Source organism: Hemicordylus capensis, chromosome 5, assembly GCF_027244095.1.
Source record: "Hemicordylus capensis ecotype Gifberg chromosome 5, rHemCap1.1.pri, whole genome shotgun sequence".
Lineage (NCBI taxonomy): Eukaryota > Metazoa > Chordata > Lepidosauria > Squamata > Cordylidae > Hemicordylus > Hemicordylus capensis.
This window is the reverse complement of record NC_069661.1, coordinates 16,355,209-16,368,367: the sequence shown is the minus strand read 5'-3', so window position 1 is coordinate 16,368,367 and position 13,159 is coordinate 16,355,209. Positions and strand designations below refer to the sequence as shown.

At 43.9% G+C, this 13,159-nt stretch overlaps 1 long non-coding RNA gene across 1 annotated transcript in view; it reads left to right on the top strand.

Annotated features, from left to right (window-relative positions):
- LOC128327957 (uncharacterized) overlaps window positions 1-7,916 on the top strand; it is a 46,122-nt gene extending 38,206 nt beyond the window's left edge. Inside the window, exon 2 of the long non-coding RNA XR_008308921.1 lies at window positions 7,689-7,916. This is a non-coding gene — a long non-coding RNA (uncharacterized LOC128327957). The remainder of the gene's footprint in view (window positions 1-7,688) is intronic.
- Window positions 7,917-13,159: the final 5,243 nt, after the last annotated feature.

The following is a 13,159-nucleotide window of genomic DNA, read 5'->3' as shown; positions in this document are numbered from 1 at the left end:
CACTCTACATGGGGCTGCCTTTGTATATAGTTCAGAAACTACAATTGGTACAGAATGTGGCAGCCAGATTGGTCTCAGGGTTTACCCGAAGGGACCATATAACACCAATTTCAGAAGAACTGCACTGGCTCATATCTGGAGTGCTCCCCAATAGCTTGAAGGGACTATGGGTTAAATCTGGTTGATATTTGAACGCACACCCTCCATTCCACAGGGGAAGTGAGCTAAAAGCCCCGCCTGGAAATGCTCCAAGAGCGCAGAAGGAATCTTTGGAAAAAGCAAGTATAGTTTTCTCACAAACATCTTTGCACTCAAAATATGGGCCTGCCAACTGTTACTCATGCCTCGGTTACCTCAGGACCAGACAATACTAGTGCTCACAACCTTTCACTGGTGCAGAATGTAGTGGAGACACCTCTTAACTCAATGGGATGTTCGTAGTATCACCCTTCACCTGATATCTGCACCAGCTTCTGGATCTCTTCTGGGCATAATGGGAGGAGCTGACATAATGTATGTAAACTCATGAGTTGCAAGCCTGTTCAACTTAGCACACACCCCCCAGCACTTTTGGACTACAACTCCCATAATCCCATCACAGTGGCCAATAGCTAGGGATTACGGGAGTTGTAGGCCAACATCTGCAGAAGGACCAAAGTTGAGCAGCCCTGGAATCTGGATTCAAATTCCGGATCTGATCCAATATCTGACATTGCCAGAGCTCATAGAATCCAAATGTGACATTGTTGAAACTGGCTCCAGTCAGATCTGAATCCAAATCCAAATTTTTCTGAACATGCACAGGTCTAATAGCTGCTTCACTTGTAAACATGAAGCAATCTTATGTTTGTTTAATGAAGCCTTATTCAGAAAATATAATAAATAAATAAACTGCCAAAGTCCAGCCCTTAGAATCTTTTGGAAGCACTGTAAGGCCTATCTATTGGGCTGACCTTAGAATTCATGATTAAGTCGGATGGGGGGAAGCAGGGAGAATCGGATTACATTTAATTCTGTTTTACAGAATAAAAACCCATCAGGACTGACAGCTTTATAGATATGAGGACCAATCAACAGATTTCTGGAAATCCTTTGGTAGTCTACAGAGTGAGGCTTTGGGTCATTTTTCTCTTAGGTCTTTGAAGCCTGGCTGGGTTGACCTCTGAGGTCCCTTCCAATCTTGTGGCACTGTGGATATATTATCCTTTAAGAGATGGAAAGACAGAACTAATGAAGTCATATGCTACTTTAATTCTCACTTAATTGATACATTTATCATCTTCACCAATTGATCCATTTGTCATTTTTAAAAAAATGTATCATTGAACCTGGAAAGGAAAGATTCATCTTAGCAAGCATGGAAGGAAGTCCTTAAGCTAAGTCTTGTTGTGGGCTGGCTGCTAGACTTTATTGTGTTCTCTGAGTCAGGGATCCTCAATGTTGGGCCCCCAGATGTTAGTGGACTTCAACTCCCATAATCCCAAGCCCCAGTGGCCTTTGGTTGGGGATTATGGGAGTTGAAGTCCAATAACATCTGGGGGCCCAACGTTGAGAATCCCTGCTCTGAGTGATCGAGGCTTTAGATCCTGTTTTCCCTCTGTAGTCTGCAATCATCTGGATCTAGATTCTTGAGAGGTTGAAACAGCCAGCATCCAAGGACCTGAGGATCCGACACCAGTAACTTGGAAATAATTTGCATCTATATTGTTTTGATCTTCATTAATGCATAATGGTCAACTGGATCTAATGGTCAACACTAAACCAGAGATTCTCGATGCTGGGTCCCCAGATGTTATTAGACTTCAACTCCCATAATCCCCAGCCCCAGTGGCCTTTAGTTGGAGATTATGGGAGTTGAAATCCAATAACATCTGGGGACCCAACGTTGAGAATCTCTGCACTAAACCCTCTAACCATAGCCATTCAAAGGTGAGTTGTAGAGAATGGGAAATCTAATGAGGGCAGAGATTCTCCCTTCCCTCATTTTATCTGGGATACTAATATCAACATTGTCAGGGGGGCTCATCTGACAATGTTAATCAGAAGAAGTTTGGGGACAGGGGCTAAAGCTCAGTGTAAGAACATTTGTTTTGCATGGGGAAGGTCCTAGTTTCATTCCCTGACCACAGGGGCAGGGGGTGCTGGAAAATAAGAAGATCCTTCTGAAACCTGGGAGAACTGCTGCCAGTCAGCACAGAGAATACTGCGCTAAATGGACCAGTGATCTAAGGCACTTTCCTATGCACCTTTGCAAGCCAGGATGGAAGTGCCATAACTGCATGAAGGGTGAAATCTAAGGGGAAACAGGCCAAGTGTGTTACAGAAGATTTGTAGGTTTAGGAAGGATCAAAGTCAAGGAAGGCAAGGAGAAAGCACAGTGGACTTCATGCCTAGTCAGGGAGCTCTAACTTGAGCTGTTGATCAAACTAGCAGCCTCCTTCTTTTTCACTTTATGGGAATATTCCCTTTATGTGCTGAGAGGCTGCTGCCGAAGCAGTAGGTCTTGTGCTCAAGGGGCTTCAGGTGAAACTGCTAAGGAGGAGTTGTCCTTCAATAGATTCAGTAAACAGTTGTTTTATTTATTAAGTTATTTATAATTTTATTTCACTTTTCCTCAGCATGTCCATTGCTCATGCCCCCATTTTAACTTCACAGCAACATGAAGTAGGTCCATCTAAGAGATGGTGCCTGGCCCAAGCCTACTCAGTGAGTTTCATGGCAACTGGAACTTGGGTCCTCAGCAGTTTCAACCCAACATGCGTAACCCTGATACCACGCTGGCTCTTCATCATAGTTGTCTTCACTTATGCTTGCTCTCCTTCCAAGGAACCCAGAACAACTTTCATCATGGTTCTCATGTGCACCATGAAATGTCTTGCACACAGAATTCTTAATTCAGAATCTTACCACTAAAATCAATACAAGGCCTGTTGATATGAGCACAATTCAATCTTTTGTTCTGAACCTCACCCCAGTTTTCCTATGGGGGAAAATTGCATTCTCCAACCAAAATTAAAGGTCTTAAATATGTCCTAGATCACTGTAGATTCTCTGTTAGATCAAAAACCGCCCTGAGCCATTTTGGAAGGGCGGTATACAAATCAAATAAATAATAATAATAATAATAATAATAATAATAATAATAATAATATTGCTTATTCCCCACAAAACAGGTGGATGTCCACCACTGGTGTCAAAGAAGGAAATCATCTCCAAGGTTATCTCTCAGAACTTGGTGAAAGGCTTGTCAGTTGGCATACAGAGGCAAGCAATATTACATCTACTTTCTGCAGCCAATCCTGGAATAATCAGAGCTGGAAAACCCTCTAGGACACTGCAATATTTGAAAAAAGAGGCTGGCATCCAGATTTAATTAATTAATTAATTAATTTTTATACCGCCCTTCCTAATTTGGCTCAGGGTGGTTTACAAGCAATTATTCACAAGAATAAATACATTTTCAAAATTCATCTTCGGTATATGACAAATACTGTATATAGTCTCTTGCAGACTCTGAAGAGATTTTCTTCAAAAGCTCAGTCCCTGGAGTTCCAACAAGTCTCAAAATGATTTTCAACTGATCAGTATGGTCCATACCAGGGAACAGTGTTCTTCCAGTCAACAGGAGAGGAGAGCTGGTCTTGTGCTAGCAAGCATGACTTGTCTCCATAGCTAAGCAGGGTCTGCCCTGGTTGCATATGAATGGGAGACTTGATGTGTGAGCACTGAACATATTCCCCTCAGGGGATGAAGCCGCTCTGGGAAGAGCAGAAGGTTCCAAGTTCCCTCCCTGGCTTCTCCAAGATAGGGCTGAGAGAGATTCTTGCCTGCAACCTTGGAGAAGCCGCTGCCAGTCTGTGAAGACAATACTGAGCTAGATAGACCAATGGTCTGACTCAGTATATGGCAGTTTCCTATGTTTCCTATGTGTGCACCTACCAGGAACAGGACCTTCTCGATGGTGACACCTTGTTTGTGGATTTAGTGTACTATCCTGATAGCTGTAATCTTGTTCCAGGTTGTTTCAAGAACTTTGTCCCTACGGGGCCCAAGTAGAACAGGAGAGGGAATGGGGGGTGGGGGTGGAGTGTGGGAGAGGCAGAATGGAGAAAGAGAGAAAGAAGGCAAAAGCTGTTACACAACCTGAGAATAAAGAAAGAATTGGTTGGTATCCAAGTCTTTCCTGCTGTGACCTTCTTACAAGATAACTCCCCTCCCCACATCCATTCAAAGATCAACTACTTTGATGGCCTCTAGGTACCAGGTTAAAAACCATTCTGTTTGCTCATGCGGTTCATGGCCTCTAGCGGGATTGCTTAATTCAACGTGGCTGCTGTTTTACTTTGTTGATGGCTGTGTCTTTATTGTGTTTTTACGATTTGATTGATTTTTTAATGACAGGTTGGTTTTAAGTACTGTTGTGAGCCTCTTGGGGACTACAGTGAAAAGCCAGGATACAAATATTTTAAATAAATAAAATAAATGGGAGCGGAGGTGGGGAGGTTGGACTAAAGAAAGAAGACTCTAGAGACAGTGTTCTTTAAAAATGAAACGAAACCAAATACATATTTGCTTCATTCTCTGGCCTGCAGGATCCCCCATGTAGAAACCTATGCACATTAATGCATTATTGTTGATATTGTTACTGGCAGACATACTGCACAATGTTCCATACATGTTGTAACACACCAAGCACACTCTCTTGCATAAATGCAAAAATTGTGCAAATGCAATGGTGATATGGCCATTGGGAATAATGGGGATGTATCATCATGCAACTGCGTTCACACAATTTCAAAAATTTGCACAGTCTGCACAATTGCAAGAATGCACTTGCACAACTGTGTGCATAGCGTGTTACAATGCACACAGAATATTACACAGTATAGTATGCCAGCCATTGTTATTGACATTTTTATCCCACCTTCCCCCAAAGATTTAGGACAGCATACGTAACCACTCCATTTAATCCTCAATAAAAAGTTGTGGGGCTGGAGATGAGGCAGATCAGAGACGGAGCTGCAGCTCAGTGACAGAACTTTGCTTTGCTTGCAAAAATCCTAGATTTAGTCACTGGCATCTCCAGGGGCATATCTAGGGTAGGGCAGGCAGGGCATGTGTCTGGCTACGTCCACTGCTAAATAGTTTTTGAAATATTAAAAGATTAAGGAGCTTGACGTATTTTTCAGCTGATATTATGGTAAAGTTATCTGAAAGATGGGTGTCAGATGCTTGGACAGGGGGCGCAATTTCAGTGCTTGCCCTAGGTGCTGTTTTCCCTAGATACGCCTCTGGGCATCTCCACATACAGTAGGACTGGGAGAAACTCTTGCCTGAAACCCTGGAGAGCCACTGCCAGTCAGTGTAGACAATACTGAACTAGATGGACCAATGATCTGACTCAACAGAAGGCAGCTTTATGTGAGAGAAACCCATGGGCTTTGTGGCTGAATGGGGATTTGCGATGCATTTGAAGAAGAGGGTATCTCAGAAACACCAGGCTGTACTGGAGTTCTATGAATGATGACATGAACAAACAAATAGATCTTTATTGTTCTGGTTAACCTTGAGCATGCTCAGTGGTGTTAGACAGGTGGCTACCATCACTTTTCCATGTGAAGTGTGAAACCCACTAGAAGAATTGGTAAATTTCTTATTCCTCCTGGTCAAGCTCTCCCCATACAATGGACTTCTGCAGAAAATAGTTAGCCTGAATCAATGTGTCTGTTTCCACATGAGTTTCCATCCCCTACTTTTTCAATTGTTTGCTGTTATTTAATTCCTCAGAGGTTCTCACACATGTGTTTCTGCCCGCATTTGCAATGCATTGCAAGTGTTCTATCTCCTAGCTACATGGACAATTATTCTTACACCTGCATGTTTCACTGGAGATGGCATTGGGTGGAGCTGTCATATTAAAGATGCATTAACTCTGCAAGTATTTCTGTATTACACATTCGTATCAGTTGTAGAACACTATAACCGACATGGATTCCCCAATGGCTCTTGGGAACTGTAGTTTGGTGTGGCACTGAGAATGCTCTGCTAGAGGTCCCTGCCGCTGCCATACCACCACCTCAGGACCATATGAATACGTGATTCGAGGACTCAGCAAGATGGCAGGAAAGATGCAGTGGTTTGGTGCATGGAAGGGTTAAAACTGCACAAGAATAAAGATGTTGCAAGTTGCAGAATGCTTGTTGCTATGGCGCTGACCACACTCAAGAACTTCCTGGATGAGTGCGCAAGGAATTTGATGAAAACATATTGTAGTGCCTCCTTCTCTGACTTCAGAATGTTGCTTAATGCTATTGTGATCTGCTCCGACATGTCCTGCAATGTAACGTGGGCAGTGCAGACCCACCTGTAGTGCTGTGAGGCTCTAAATCACTCGGCTATGATGCTGTGCAAGAGGGCATATCAGTACTGCTGATTCTTGTGCAGTCGCACTTTGTGTGCTATTTCAATAAGGGATGACTGAAGCAGCCGGCACTGTGCGATTGCACAAGAGTCAGCAATACTGGTGATGCCCTTCTGTGCAGCACTGCCTCTGGGTGATTCATAGCCCCACAGTGGCACAGGTGGGTTGGCATAGCTTCCATTACACTGTGGGACATGTTGGCCAACCTCTTTAGTTGGCTACGCTATTATTTCTGGAAGCTTTAAACATTATTTTATTAAAATAAAAATGATTTGAATTCATAAGGTCCATCATCAGATCTTAGTTATAAAATCCCCATATTCCTTCTGCTTTGTCTGCATAGCCAGAGTTATAAAAAGCTTGTCTCTTAGTTGCAAGTACAATTCAGCTAGCCTCTATTCAAATTGTGGTGCTTCCGATGACGACATCTATTTTTGCAATGCCAGGCATATAGTCACTACGAATGCTGACGACATCGATGCCAAATGTCCAGCAGATAATGTACAATCTTCAGGTGGAAGGACACTGGATATTTATCACATGGACAAAATGTACGGGTTGTCATATAGTTCATAACTTTGACCCAAAATTCATGAATAAGAGAAGATTTGCAGAAGAAATATCTAGCAGTTCTGTGCCCATTGCCTTGACCATCCAAAGACATATCCAAATGGAAAAGTCAACAAGGAGTATTACCAGAAGCTATTCTGAGGCAGGCAGACAGATTTTCAGATACTCTTGAAGTCTAACTACAACAGAGGCCCTTCTCTCTGCCCCCATCCCCATGCTGCTGATGAAAGTACAGCAGCTTGTTATGAACACTAAGACCGTTTTTGGTTGTGCAACCTAAAAGAGGGGTAAGCAGCCTTGACTCCTCAGCTGCTGTTGAACTACAATTCTCATCATCCCCAGCCACAATTTATTGTGACTGGAGATGGTGAGTGCTGTAGTTCGACAACAGCTGGAAGACCAAGGTGGCCTACCTCTGACCTAAAATGTGGAATGGCCTTCTGAGAAAGGTAATCATAGCCACTTCCTTGACCCTCCCCTAGGAAATAGTCTTATTTTAGCAGATTTTGAAAATATTGGTATCTATCTATCTATCTATCTATCTATCTATCTATCTATAGCACATTTACATACCACCAAAAATAAGCGTCTCATGGTAGTTTACAATGTATTTTACTGCTGAATTTTTGATTTGCTGTTTTCAAATCATTTTCATTGACCATTTTCTGTTTTCATCTCCTTCTCTGTTTGTTTTCAGGAAGAACCTCAAGACCCTCCTGTTCTCTCAGGCTTTTAATTAGAATTAATCTTAATAATTAAAAAAACCCCACTTGTTTTAATAAATTTATTCTATTGTTTTTATTGTCATGTATTTTAATTTGTGACTTTTAAATATTTTAAATTTTGTACACTGCCTAGAGATATACATATCAGGCGGTATAAAAATACGATAAATACTTAAATAAAATTTTGCTTCCATATTGTGCATGATCTCTCAGTGTTGTTAAATGCATTGAGTACATTTTAATATAAAAAGGCTAGATATCAAATAAATAGACATATATTCATGCCAGCTATCAAATATGGTTGAATACTATGTACCATTGCATGTCAAATATTGAATACTTTTGCATTCCAACTATCAAATATGGTCAAACATGAATGCAATGAACGTTCTCCTAAAATATGCAGACCAGGGTTTTCATGAGAGTTTTCAGAGCAAATTCGTTTCAGCAAGTTCATGTAAACATTTGATCACAGAAAACAGTTGAAAAATTGTAAGTATCATCCTAGTGCATACTTTCTGGACTGGTTCACATGAATGAGCTAATGTTAGCTAGGTGGGAATGGGAGACTTCCACCATAACATGCGCCATGGAAGAGTGTGTCATGAGATCTCAGGATTTGCTCAAAACTCTGCTTGACAATGCGCAAACCTGAAATGAAGTCAAGATCCATAATCACGATTTGAAATTAGCTTGCTTAGTTTGGCTTCATGTTGCATTGGCATGAAGTGAAGATCAGTGAAAAATCCTTGTTCTTACAATACACTCAGTTGGAACACATGTGGGGCAATAATAACTAATTTCAATCTAACATTAGTTCAATAATGAGAACCAGTCCTCTCTTTCTTTCTCACTAAGGTTGTTCACACGATCATTGTTGGGCTTGGGAGGGAGGGCGAGGGGAAGGCAGGGTTTAGCCTACCTTCCCCACAGATGATCCAGGATTACCTGAGCAGCACTGTGCTGCCATGCACACGATTGCTGCAGCGGAGACTGGCATGGCATTCCGGAGGCTGGGGAAGTGCTCCCTGGCCTCCAGGAATCCCACAATGCACTGCGCACCTAGTACGGTGCATTGGGGGATTTCCCCATCAGACAGGCACTCTAGGCACCCATCTCTGTCTCCCCACGGGTTGCATACAGCCTGAGGAGACACACAATCCCGGCAGCTGGGTTAAGGGTGTTCTTGTGCCCTTGACCTTGGCTAAGAGCTGGACTCAACAGTAGGGTGAGGGTGGATGGGATCCATGCAGATTCTCGCACTCTAAATGATCAGCCTAACTAAGGCTGGGCTGCCCACACCTGAATTAGGCTGCTTGTGAGAACAGGCTTTCTGTCTCCCAAGAAAGCCATTTTTAGGTGAAATTGGAAGGAAAATAAGGCAGCAGGATACTCCAGCAACTTCTCTTGCACAATCTCCACTCACTGAAATGAACAGGAATAGCACAAGAGACCAGCTCCTGCAGATACAGTACCATAGCCAGTAGAAGTAAGCGCCTTGCAGCTCTGCTGAGAAATCTGGAAGCCACAGTGTTAATCTCTATATGCTGCTCCGACAGGGGAATATATACTGTTAAATCTTGGGAGTTATTTAAAATGCCAGGGAGTATAATAGCAGTCCTCTGAAATAACCATTTCATCTGCCTACATTACTCTAAAATTAATGAATAATGAAGCGATGCCCTTCACATTCTCTTCCCTTTCCATTCCAAGATATATTGATCAGATGACATTTATTTAAGTTTGGGATAATGTATTAATTTCAAGATAATTATTCAATATACTTTTGTCACTGTTGATATGCTTCAATGTCATCCGTGGGCCGGGGGATGAATAAACTGTTATCTGACATTGCTGGACAGGGTGCTAGAAATAAATGCAATTTTTCTCCTTGAAAAATCAATGTCTTTAGTGTGGGGAGTTTTTTGGGGGGGAGGGAGGGAGGGAGGATCAGAGGGAAGAGAACTGGAAGCAGGGCATCACGGTGGCATGCAAGAGGGTCAGAAGATAACAGGTCAAGGAAAGGGTGGTCCTGTGGAATGGTAAGCTCTTTGGTTCTCACGGAGGTCAGACTGATGTTCAGCAAAGCTGACAGAGCCCCTCCTTAGCGGATGCCATTGCAATATTAACATTCATTTGGAGCAGATGTGGCTAAACGCATGAAACATTGAACAAACAGCTGCCACAGATCCAGTGCCATTGCCTGGGCACTTATGTTCTATTAATGCACTGGGTTTCGGTGGCCAGAAGAGCTGACGTCATTCCCTTTGGTTCTCTATACAGCAGATGGGTCAAGCCATGGCAACTCCAGGATGTGCTGCATCCCCCTGTGCCGGGCATCCGAGTCTCTCAAAAGGACATTTCTCCTTCCAAATGAGATTTGAAGGGGAAGAGGGAGGGGTGTGCAAGCCTGGTGATCTGTTTTTGGAGCCATGCCAATGACAGTTCCCTCACTAACGGGGTACGTTTGCCAGTCTGTTTCTTAAAACATGGGCTTCTTTCTCCTTAAAAAAAAGATTTAGAGCCCACCACCCCAGCCCAAGAGTTTAAAGTGGGCTGCACGTGTTTTTACAGCTTCAGGCAGAGAATAATATTAATGCTTAGCACTTTCTGAGTGCTGGAAGCAGTTTGCATATATTATCTCAAGGAATTCTAAGAACCCTGCAAGACTGGAGCTGGTGTGATGTAACGGCTTAGGTCCGGGTATGATCCCCATCACACACTGAGGTCATCCGGAGAGGTCCATCTCCAGTTAGCCCTGGTACATCTGGTGGCAACTCAGAGACAGGCTTTCTCTGTAGCTGCTCCTGGTCTATAGAATGCACTCCCGGCAGATATCCATAGTCTGGGCTCGTTGTTGGGCTATTCAAGAGAGCCCTAAAGACTTACTTGTTTGGCCTGGCCTTCCAAGGCCTTTAAACTGTTTTTAAGTATTTTTAATCGGTTTAAAAGGGCTCTGAACTGTTTTAGATTTGTTTTTATATGGCTTTAACTTGTTTGTTTTAAATGGTGTTTGTTGTATTTTACTTGTTGTGCACTGCCCAGAGCCTTTGGATAGGGCGGTATAGAAGTCTAATAAATAAATAATAAATGGAATGGGGAGACCCAGTTCAAATTCCCACTCATCCATCATGTTCACTAGGTGACTTTGGGCCAATCACTCCCTCTCAGCCTAACCTGCCTGTGTAGCAGGGGACCATGTATGCCATTCTGAGCTTCATGGGGAAAGGGTGGTCTCTCCCCACCTTTTTAAAAATCTCCATCAAGATAAATCAGTATTATCTTCATGTGGCAGCTGCTGAAGCTGAGAGATGGTTTGCTTAAAGCCACCTACAGATTCAAGTTCATGACTGAGCGGAGAAGATATTTGAATGAGGGACTGCTTGTTGGTCAGTGTATACTCTGGCCATTATGCTACACCTGCTCTCCGAAGAATCTGGATGCCACTATGGTATGGATAACTATGGTCAAATCTCACAGGTCTCCAGCAACCAATACTGGTTGGTATACGAGCCATGGATAGAACCCGAGCATCCATCCAAAATACTGGATCTAAAAGTCCCATCTTTTTAGGGACTGCAACCAATAACTTTTCCAGAACAGGCTGAATCACAATTTCCCAGTGAGCCAGACAACCAACCAACCAACCAACCAACCAACCAACCAGCACCTCAGTACCTAGGCTGAGATTTGTTCTGTTGGTTCTTCTCTCACTCATTTGTGATTCCAAATATCTATTCAGGACACTGACAGCCACACCTGTATTGGATGGAAAGGAGAGATGGGCTCGTGCGTCATCAACATATTGATGAAATTTTACTCCAGATTGCTGGACAGTAGGTGGCCTCATGTAGATGTCAAATGTATTCTTATACGTATTGTAAACATTAGTTTTGAGGGTTTTTTTGGTAGACTATGAGGTTCTTCTCATGATTAGTGAGAAAAGCCTCTAGGGGGGTTGCGGGGAGAGCAGACTTAGCTTGCTCTCCCCACAGATGAGCAGCAGTTTGCTCTGGGCAGCGCAGCGGCCACCCACACGACTGCTGGCTCCATCACGGAGCCGGCGGGAGCTGGGAAGTTTGGGGGCCGTGCAGCCCTGGAAGCTACAGCATGCCCTGTGCAAGCACACGGGGCATGCTGGAGAGACCCTCGAGTAGGAGGCTGCTTTTGAGCCTCCCAGCCAAGGGTCTACTCATGAGTTGCCACAGCGCAGAGCTGCGCCACGGCAACACATGAGTTAAAAAATGGGTTTGTGGAGCGCTCGCTCCGCAAACCTGGTTTAAGGGCAGAGGTTCTTGGGTGGGTTACCCGCTTAGGAACCACCGGGCTCGCAGCCAAGCCTGGTGGTTCACACGATGGGAGGAAATCCTGGCCTCCATTAGCCCGATTTCCTTCCATCATGTGAATAGCCTCTCTATCTGTGTTTTGTTATATATTTTTAAAATGGGGGGGGGGGAGGACCAAGGTGAAATTAATTTATGAAAGGTAGGAGAGGAAAGTCAATTCCCCTATCTCAAAGGTGCTCACAAAATTTATTCCCACAAAACTACTAGAGTGGCGGCAGGACAAAGGAGAGCACCAACTTTGACGGTGACACCATAGGTTTGCAATCAAATGCAATCCTTAACATCTTGGTCCCAGGTATTTAAGAGTACCTTCTAAGATGGTGGGGTTGAAGACAGGGAAGGCACTCTCTTAAATGGGGAGGTTAAATGGGGAGATATGTGGGGAGGTTTGGTTACGGCTGCCACCGGGTCATTTGGTGGCAATACAGGATGAGGCCTTCTCTGTAGCTGCCCCAGGGCTTTGGAAAGCGCCCCCTGTCAATATAAGAGCTTCTCCATTTCTGGCTGCCTTCAAAAAATGGCTCAAGACAAGACATACCTGTTTTATCAGGCTTCTGCTAAATCTATTCTTAACATATTGTTCTAATTGTTTATATTGTATTGTAATTTTAAATGGCTTTAAACCACCCTGGGATGTATGTGTTAGGAGGTTTATAAATATGATATAAGGGGGATACGGGGGAAGCATTCTGTGAGTTGGAGTGCACGGGGCCATGCTTGGGTATGGCAGCTGGGGCAAGGCAGGTGGAGAAGCAGCCCCAGAACGCTTTGGGGTGGGAGAGGGGAGGTTACAGCACCTTGGCCCCCTTCTTCGCATCAACAGGCAGCCGCCTGACTCAACAGGGCTATGGCCAGCCAATGCTCTTGTCAGAAACTAGCCCCTCATCATTGGTCAGTCCTGCCACAAATAGCCTTGCACAGCCTGTGCATCTCTTGCAAGATGGAAGACCAGTTCCTGTCTTGAGATTTCATGAGAGCCCCAGGGACTGGCGTGTTTCTTGTTCTCCCTCGTCACCACGGCCGGGCCGTTCTTGGTGCTGTCCATTGGTCTGGACCGCTGCATTGTCTTCGCTGCCCAAAGGAGGGGCTGGTGGATG